Here is an 8624-nt window from a genome sequence, read left to right as displayed (position 1 = left end):
AGCGAGCGAGCAACGATCACAATTTCAAAGCTATACATGTAACTTATATTGCCTTGCATATATTTCGTGTTATTACCTAATATTGTCAGCCATTTCGGACATCACATTGCACTTTACTATTTGGAAATAGTACTATTTATGTGAAACTGTTGATAAACTGAAAACTTTTGTCAGTAGGCAATAGGATAAAGACTTCCGTATCCTCGGGCTGGAGCGAATATTTCAATGTCCCCATGTGCCAAACCGTTGGATTGTGACACACCTTTACGCGTCCCTCGCACGCCTTGCTCGCTCGAAAACTATAGCCTAACCTAAAACCAATCCCTCTTGCGTTCGTCATTCAATGAGGAGGCGACTTATTTCAAGTTTGGGCACGTGTCGGATCGGTTGTGAGGTTGGACTATATTTTTACGAGCGAGCGGAGCGAGCGAGCAACGATCACAATTTCCAAGCTATACATGTAACTTATATTGCCTTGCATATATTTCGTGTTATTACCTAATTTTGTCAGCCATTTCGGACATCACATTGCACTTTACCATGTGGAAATAGTACTATTTATGTGAAACTGTTGATAAACTGAAAACTTTTGTCAGTAGGCAATAGGATAAAGACTTCCGTATCCATGGGCTGGTGCGAGTATTTCAATGTCCCCATGTGCCAAACCGTTGGATTGTGACACACCTTTACGCGTCCCTCGCACGCTTTGCTCGCTCGAAAACTATAGCCTAACCTAAAACCAATCCCTCTTGCTTTCGTCATTCAATGAGGAGGCGACTTATTTCAAGTTTGGGAACGTGTCGGATCGGTTGTGAGGTTGGACTAGATTTTTACGAGCGAGTGGAGCGAGCGAGCAACGATCACAATTTCCAAGCTATACATATACCTTATATTGCCTTGCATATATGTCGTGTTATTACCTAATTTTGTCAGCCATTTCGGAAATCACATTGCACTTTACTATGTGGAAATAGTACTATTTATGTGAAACTATTGATAAACTGTAAACTTTTATCAGTAGGCAATAGGATAAAGACTTCCGGCTCGGCGGGCTGCTGCGAATATTTCAATGTCCCCATGTGCCAAACCGTTGGATTGTGACACACCTTTACGCGTCCCTCGCTCGCCGTGCTAGCTCGAAAACTGTAGCCTAACCTAAAACCAATCCTTCTCGGGTTCGTTATTCGATAAGGAGGCGACTTATTTCTAATTTGGGAGCGTGTCGGAACGGTTGTGAGGTTGGACTAGATTTTTTCGAGCGAGCGGAGCGAGCCAGCAACGATCACAATTTCCAAGCTATACATGTAACTTATATTGCCTTGCATATATTTCGTGTTATTACCTAATTTTGTCAGCCATTTCGGACATCACATTGCACTTTACTATGTGGAAATAGTACTGTTTATGTGAAACTATTGATAAACTGTAAACTTTTGTCAGTAGGCAATAGGATAAAGACATCCGGCTCCTCGGGCTGGTGCGAATATTTCAATGTCACCATGTGCCAAACCGTTGGATTGTGACACACCTCTACGCGTCCCTCGCTCGCCGTGCTCGCTCGAAAACTATAGCCTAACCTAAAACCAATCCTTCTCGGGTCCGTTATTCGATAAGGAGGCGACTTATTTCTAATTTGGGAGCGTGTCGGAACGGTTGTGAGGTTGGACTAGATTTTTTCGAGCGAGCGGAGCGAGCGAGCAACGATCACAAATGCCAAGCTATACATGTAACTTATATTGCCTTGCATATATTTCGTGTTATTACCTAATTTTGTCAGCCATTTCGGACATCACATTGCACTTTACTATGTGGAAATAGTACTGTTTATGTGAACCTATTGATAAACTGAAAACCTTTGTCAGTAGGCAATAGGATAAAGACATCCGGATCCTCGGGCTGGTGCGAATATTTCAATGTCCCCATGTGCCAAACCGTTGGATTGTGACACACCTTTACGCGTACCTCGCTCGCCGAGCTCGCTCGAAAACTATAGCCTAACCTAAAACCAATCCCTCTTGCGTTCGTCATTCAATGAGGAGGCGACTTATTTCAAGTTAGGGCACGTGTCGGATCGGTTGTGAGGATGGACTAGATTTTTGCGAGCGAGCGGAGCGAGCGAGCAACGATCACAATTTCCAAGCTATACATGTAACTTATATTGCCTTGCATATATTTCGTGTTATTACCTAATTTTGTCAGCCATTTCGGACATCACATTGCACTTTACTATGTGGAAATAGTACTATTTATGTGAAACTATTGATAAACTGTAAACATTTGTCAGTAGGCAATAGGATAAAGACTTCCGGATCCTCGTGCTGGTGCGAATATTTCAATGTCCCCACGTGTCAAACCGTTGGATTGTGACACACCTTTACGCGTACCTCGCTCGCCGAGCTCGCTCGAAAACTATAGCCTAACCTAAAACCAATCCCTCTTGCGTTCGTCATTCAATGAGGAGGCGACTTATTTCAAGTTTGGGCACGTGTCGGATCGGTTGTGAGGTTGGACTAGATTTTTACGTGCGAGCGGAGCGAGCGAGCAACGATCACAATTTCCAAGCTATACATGTAACTTATATTGCCTTGCATATATTTCGTGTTATTACGTAATTTTGTCAGCCATTTCGGACATCACATTGCACTTTACTATGTGGAAATAGTACTATTTATGTGAAACTATTGATAAACTGTAAACTTTTGTCAGTAGGCAATAGGATAAAGACTTCCGGCTCGGCGGGCTGCTGCGAATTTTTCAATGTCCCCATGTGCCAAACCGTTGGATTGTGAGACACCTTTACGCGTCCCTCGCTCGCCGTGCTAGCTCGAAAACTGTAGCCTAACCTAAAACCAATCCTTCTCGGGTTCGTTATTCGATAAGGAGGCGACTTATTTCTAATTTGGGAGCGTGTCGGAACGGTTGTGAGGTTGGACTAGATTTTTTCGAGCGAGCGGAGCGAGCGAGCAACGATCACAAATTCCAAGCTATACATGTAACTTATATTGCCTTGCATATATTTCGTGTTATTACCTAATTTTGTCAGCCATTTCGGACATCACATTGCACTTTACTATGTGGAAATAGTACTGTTTATGTGAACCTACTGATAAACTGTAAACTTTTGTCAGTAGGCCATAGGATAAAGACATCAGGCTCCTCGGGCTGGTGCGAATATTTGAATGTCACCATGTGCCAAACCGTTGGATTGTGACACACCTCTACGCGTCCCTCGCTCGCCGTGCTCGCTCGAAAACTATAGCCTAACCTAAAACCAATCCCTCTTGCGTTCGTCATTCAATGAGGAGGCGACTTATTTCAAGTTTGGGCACGTGTCGGATCGGTTGTGAGGTTGGACTAGATTTTTACGAGCGAGCGGAGCGAGCGAGCAACGATCACAATTTCCAAGCTATACATGTAACTTATATTGCCTTGCATATATTTCGTGTTATTACCTAATTTTGTCAGCCATTTCGAACATCACATTGCACTTTAGTATGTGGAAATAACACTATTTATGTAAAACTACTGATAAACTGAAAACCTTTGTCAGTAGGCAATAGGATAAAGACATCCGGATCCTCGGGCTGGTGCGAATATTTCAATGTCCCCATGTGCCAAACCGTTGGATTGTGACACACCTTTACGCGTCCCTCGCTCGCCGTGCTCGCTCGAAAACTATAGCCTAACCTAAAACCAACCCTTCTCGCTTTCGATAGTCGATAAGCAGGCGACTTATTTCTAATTTGGCAACGTGTCGGAACCGTTGTGAGGTTGGACTAGATTTTTACGAGCGAGCGGAGCGAGCGAGCAACGATCACAATTTCCAAGCTATACATGTAACTTATATTGCCTTGCATATATTTCGTGTTATTACCTAATTTTGTCAGCCATTTCGGACATCACATTGCACTTTACTATGTGGAAATAGTACTATTTATGTGAAACTGTTGATAAACTGAAAACTTTTGTCAGTAGGCAATAGGATAAAGACTTCCGGCTCCTCGGGCTGGTGCGAATATTTCAATGTCCCCATGTGCCAAACCGTTGGATTGTGGCACACCTTTACGCGTCCCTCGCTCGCTGTGCTCGCTCGAAATCTATAGCCTAACCTAAATCCATCCCTCTTGCGTCCGTCATTCGATGTGGAGGCGACTTATTTCAAATTTGCGAACGTGTCGGATCGGATGTGAGAGTGGACTAAATTTTTACGAGCGAGCGGAGCGAGCGAGCAACGATCACAATATCCAAGCTATACATATACCTTATATTGCCTTGCATATATGTCGTGTTATTACCTAATTCTGTCAGCCATTTCGGACATCACATTGCACTTTACTATGTGGAAATAGTACTATTTATGTGAAACTATTGATAAACTGTAAACATTTGTCAGTAGGCAATAGGATAAAGACTTCCGGATCCTCGGGCTGGTGCGAATATTTCAATGTCCCCATGTGCCAAACCGTTGGATTGTGACACACCTTTACGCGTACCTCGCTCGCCGATCTCGCTCGAAAACTATAGCCTAACCTAAAACCAATCCCTCTTGCGTTCGTCATTCAATGAGGAGGCGACTTATTTCAAGTTTGGGCACGTGTCGGATCGGTTGTGAGGTTGGACTAGATTTTTACGTGCGAGCGGAGCGAGCGAGCAACGATCACAATTTCCAAGCTATACATGTAACTTATATTGCCTTGCATATATTTCGTGTTATTACGTAATTTTGTCAGACACTTCTGACATCACATTGCACTTTACTATGTGGAAATAACACTATTTATGTGAAACTGTTGATAAACTGAAAACTTTTGTCAGTAGGCAATAGGATAAAGACTTCCGTATCCATGGGCTGGTGCGAGTATTTCAATGTCCCCATGTGCCAAACCGTTGGATTGTGACACACCTTTACGCGTCCCTCGCACGCCTTGCTCGCTCGAAAACTATAGCCTAACCTAAAACCAATCCCTCTTGCTTTCGTCATTCAATGAGGAGGCGACTTATTTCAAGTTTGGGAACGTGTCGGATCGGTTGTGAGGTTGGACTAGATTTTTACGAGCGAGTGGAGCGAGCGAGCAACGATCACAATTTCCAAGCTATACATATACCTTATATTGCCTTGCATATATGTCGTGTTATTACCTAATTTTGTCAGCCATTTCGGAAATCACATTGCACTTTACTATGTGGAAATAGTACTATTTATGTGAAACTATTGATAAACTGTAAACTTTTATCAGTAGGCAATAGGATAAAGACTTCCGGCTCGGCGGGCTGCTGCGAATATTTCAATGTCCCCATGTGCCAAACCGTTGGATTGTGACACACCTTTACGCGTCCCTCGCTCGCCGTGCTAGCTCGAAAACTGTAGCCTAACCTAAAACCAATCCTTCTCGGGTTCGTTATTCGATAAGGAGGCGACTTATTTCTAATTTGGGAGCGTGTCGGAACGGTTGTGAGGTTGGACTAGATTTTTTCGAGCGAGCGGAGCGAGCGAGCAACGATCACAATTTCCAAGCTATACATGTAACTTATATTGCCTTGCATATATTTCGTGTTATTACCTAACTTTGTCAGCCATTTCGGACATCACATTGCACTTTACTATGTGGAAATAACACTATTTATGTGAAACTACTGATAAACTGAAAACCTTTGTCAGTAGGCAATAGGATAAAGACTTCCGGCTCGGCGGGCTGCTGCGAATATTTCAATGTCCCCATGTGCCAAACCGTTGGATTGTGACACACCTTTACGCGTCCCTCGCTCGCCGTGCTAGCTCGAAAACTGTAGCCTAACCTAAAACCAATCCTTCTCGGGTTCGTTATTCGATAAGGAGGCGACTTATTTCTAATTTGGGAGCGTGTCGGAACGGTTGTGAGGTTGGACTAGATTTTTTCGAGCGAGCGGAGCGAGCGAGCAACGATCACAATTTCCAAGCTATACATGTAACTTATATTGCCTTGCATATATTTCGTGTTATTACCTAATTTTGTCAGCCATTTCGGACATCACATTGCACTTTACTATGTGGAAATAGTACTGTTTATGTGAAACTATTGATAAACTGTAAACTTTTGTCAGTAGGCAATAGGATAAAGACATCCGGCTCCTCGGGCTGGTGCGAATATTTCAATGTCACCATGTGCCAAACCGTTGGATTGTGACACACCTCTACGCGTCCCTCGCTCGCCGTGCTCGCTCGAAAACTATAGCCTAACCTAAAACCAATCCCTCTTGCGTTCGTCATTCAATGAGGAGGCGACTTATTTCATGTTTGGGCACGTGTCGGATCGGTTGTGAGGTTGGACTAGATTTTTACGAGCGAGCGGAGCGAGCGAGCAACGATCACAATTTCCAAGCTATACATGTAACTTATATTGCCTTGCGTATATTTCGTGTTATTACCTAATTTTGTCAGCCATTTCGGACATCACATTGCACTTTAGTATGTGGAAATGACACTATTTATGTGAAACTACTGATAAACTGTAAACATTTGTCAGTAGGCAATAGGATAAAGACTTCCGGATCCTCGGGCTGGTGCGAATATTTCAATGTCCCCACGTGCCAAACCGTTGGATTGTGACACACCTTTACGCGTACCTCGCTCGCCGAGCTCGCTCGAAAACTATAGCCTAACCTAAAACCAATCCCTCTTGCGTTCGTCATTCAATGAGGAGGCGACTTATTTCAAGTTTGGGCACGTGTCGGATCGGTTGTGAGGTAGGACTAGATTTTTTCGAGCGAACGGAGCGAGCGAGCAACGATCACAATTTCCAAGCTATACATGTAACTTATATTGCCTTGCATATATTTCGTGTTATTACCTAATTTTGTCAGCCATTTCGGACATCACATTGCACTTTACTATGTGGAAATAGTACTATTTATGTGAAACTATTGATAAACTGAAAACTTTTGTCAGTAGGCAATAGGATAAAGACTTCCGGATCCTCGGGCTGGTGCGAATATTTCAATGTCCCCATGTGCCAAACCGTTGGATTGTGACACACCTTTACGCGTACCTCGCTCGCCGAGCTCGCTCGAAAACTATAGCCTAACCTAAAACCTATCCTTCTCGCGTTCGTTATTCAATGAGGAGGCGACTTATTTCAAGTTTGGGCACGTGTCGGATCGGTTGTGAGGTTGGACTAGATTTTTACGAGCGAGCGGAGCGAGCGAGCAACGATCACAATTTCCATGCTATACATGTAACTTTATTGCCTTGCATATATTTCGTGTTATTACCCAATTTTGTCAGCCATTTCGGACATCACATTGCACTTTACTATGTGGAAATAACACTATTTATGTGAAACTGTTGATAAACTGAAAACTTTTGTCAGTAGGCAATAGGATAAAGACTTCCGTATCCACGGGCTGGTGCGAATATTTCAATGTCCCCATGTGCCAAACCGTTGGATTGTGACACACCTTTACCCGTCCCTCGCTCGCCTTGCTCGCTCGAAAACTATAGCCTAACCTAAAACCAATCCCTCTTGCGTTCGTCATTCAATGAGGAGGCGACTTATTTCAAGTTTGGGCACGTGTCGGATCGGTTGTGAGGTTGGACTAGATTTTTACGAGCGAGCGGAGCGAGCGAGCAACGATCACAATTTCCATGCTATACATGTAACTTTATTGCCTTGCATATATTTCGTGTTATTACCCAATTTTGTCAGCCATTTCGGACATCACATTGCACTTTACTATGTGGAAATAACACTATTTATGTGAAACTGTTGATAAACTGAAAACTTTTGTCAGTAGGCAATAGGATAAAGACTTCCGTATCCACGGGCTGGTGCGAATATTTCAATGTCCCCATGTGCCAAACCGTTGGATTGTGACACACCTTTACCCGTCCCTCGCACGCCTTGCTCGCTCGAAAACTATAGCCTAACCTAAAACCAATCCCTCTTGCGTTCGTCATTCAATGAGGAGGCGACTTATTTCAAGTTTGGGCACTTGTCGGATCGGTTGTGAGGTTGGACTAGATTTTTACGAGCGAGCGGAGCGAGCGAGCAACGATCACAATTTCCAAGCTATACATGTAACTTATATTGCCTTGCATATATTTCGTGTTATTACCTAATTTTGTCAGCCATTTCGGACATCACATTGCACTTTACTATGTGGAAATAGTACTATTTATGTGAAACTATTGATAAACTGTAAACTTTTATCAGTAGGCAATAGGATAAAGACTTCCGGCTCGGCGGGCTGCTGCGAATATTTCAATGTCCCCATGTGCCAAACCGTTGGATTGTGACACACCTTTACGCGTCCCTCGCTCGCCGTGCTAGCTCGAAAACTGTAGCCTAACCTAAAACCAATCCTTCTCGGGTTCGTTATTCGATAAGGAGGCGACTTATTTCTAATTTGGGAGCGTGTCGGAACGGTTGTGAGGTTGGACTAGATTTTTTCGAGCGAGCGGAGCGAGCGAGCAACGATCACAATTTCCAAGCTATACATGTAACTTATATTGCCTTGCATATATTTCGTGTTATTACCTAATTTTGTCAGCCATTTCGGACATCACATTGCACTTTACTATGTGGAAATAACACTATTTATGTGAAACTACTGATAAACTGAAAACCTTTGTCAGTAGGCAATAGGAT

This window comes from Bombus terrestris, unplaced genomic scaffold (genome assembly GCF_910591885.1).
Source record: "Bombus terrestris unplaced genomic scaffold, iyBomTerr1.2, whole genome shotgun sequence".
In the NCBI taxonomy this organism is placed as follows: Eukaryota; Metazoa; Arthropoda; class Insecta; order Hymenoptera; family Apidae; genus Bombus; species Bombus terrestris.
Note: the sequence above shows the minus strand (reverse complement) of the source record.